Source organism: Triticum aestivum, chromosome 7B (genome assembly GCF_018294505.1).
Source record: "Triticum aestivum cultivar Chinese Spring chromosome 7B, IWGSC CS RefSeq v2.1, whole genome shotgun sequence".
NCBI lineage: Eukaryota > Viridiplantae > Streptophyta > Magnoliopsida > Poales > Poaceae > Triticum > Triticum aestivum.
Genome location: NC_057813.1, coordinates 235,773,337 through 235,775,174, shown reverse-complemented (window position 1 = coordinate 235,775,174; position 1,838 = coordinate 235,773,337).

Below are 1,838 nucleotides of genomic sequence, written 5' to 3'. Positions count from 1 at the left end.
GGGAAGGGCAGATCGAGGTAGCCAGAGCCAGTAGCAATATCAACGACAAATGTGAGGTGGTAGTGGCACCTCATGTCATTGAGCACCCCGCAGTCACCGCGGGAACTCATCAATGGCTGCAAGCAGTCCGAGGCACCGGGTCTGGCCATGTAGGGAAGCATGGTTGAGGGGAATAGGTGGGGTGTGATGTCGCTTGAAGCTACGTCGGTATTTCCCCAAAGAGGAAGGGATGATGTAGCACAGCGGCGGTAGGTATTTCCCTCAGATATGAAACCAAGGTTATCGAACCAGTAGGAGAACCAAGCAAAACAACGTAAACAACCCTTGCACACAAAGAACAACACCTCACAACCCGACGTGATAAAGGGGTTGTCAATCCCTTTCGGGGTATGGCGCCTCAAGATAGGCAAAGGACGTGAGGTAAATTTGTAGTAGATTGATAGATCGAACGCCAAATAAAATAAATAAGAATAAACTACAGCAAGGTATTTTTGTATTTTTGGTTTAATAGATCTGAAAATAAACGCAAGGAAAAAGTAGATCGCAAGGCAAATATGATGAAAAGAGACCCCTGGGCCGTAGGTTTCACTAGTGGCTTCTCTCGAGAAAAATAGCAAACGGTGGGTGAACAAATTACTGTTGGGCAATTGATAGAACTTCAAATAATTATGATGATACCAGGCAATGATCATTATATAGGCATCATGTCCAAGATTAGTAGACCGACTCTTGCCTGCATCTACTACTATTACTCCACACATCGACCGCTATCCAACATGCATCTATTTTATTCAGTTCATGAGAAAACGGAGTAATGCAATAAGAACGATAACATGATGTAGACGAGATCCATTTATCTATCGCGCCAAATATAGATCTCATCTTGTTATCCTTAATAGCAATGATACATATGTGTCGGTTCCCTTTCTGTCACTGGGATCAAGCACTGTAAGATCAAACCCACTACAAAGCACCTCTTCCCATTGCAAGATAAATAGATCAAGTTGGCCAAACAAAACCCAAATATCGGAGAAGAAATACGAGGCTATAAGAAATCATGCATATAAGAGATCAAAGAAGACTTAAATAACTTTCATGGATAAAAACATAGATTTGATCATAAACTCAAAGTTCATCGGATCTCAACAAACACACCGCCAAAAGACTTACATCATATGGATCTCTAAGAGACCATTGTATTGATAATCAAGAGAGAGAGGAGGCCATCTAGCTACTAACTATGGACCTGTAGGTCTATAAAGAACTACTCACGCATCATCGGAGAGGCACCAATGGAAGTGGTGAACCCCTCTGTGATGGTCTCTAGATTGGATCTGGTGGTTCTGGACTCTGCGGCGGCTGGATGAATATTTCTTAGACTCCCTTAGGGTTTCTAGAATATTGGGGTATTTATAGAGCAAAGAGGCGGTCCGGGGGGACACCCGAGGTGGGCACAACTGATACGTCTCCAACGTATCTATAATTTATGAAGCATTCATGCTATATTATTATCTGTTTTGAATGATAATGGGCTTTATTATACACTTTTATATTACTTTTGGGACTAACCTATTAACCGGAGGCCCAGCCCGTATTGTTGTTTTATTGCCTGTTTCAGTATTTCGAAGAAAAGGAATATCAAACGGAGTCCAAACGGAATGAAACCTTCGGCATCGTGATTTTTTGGAAGAATATCATCCTGGAGGCTTGGAGATCAAGTCAGAAGACCCTCGAGGAGCACAGCAGATAGGGCCCCCCATACAGGGCGCCGCCCCCTGTCTCATGGACCCCTCGAGGCTCCCCCGACCGACTTCTTTCGCCTATATAGTCCCACGTAC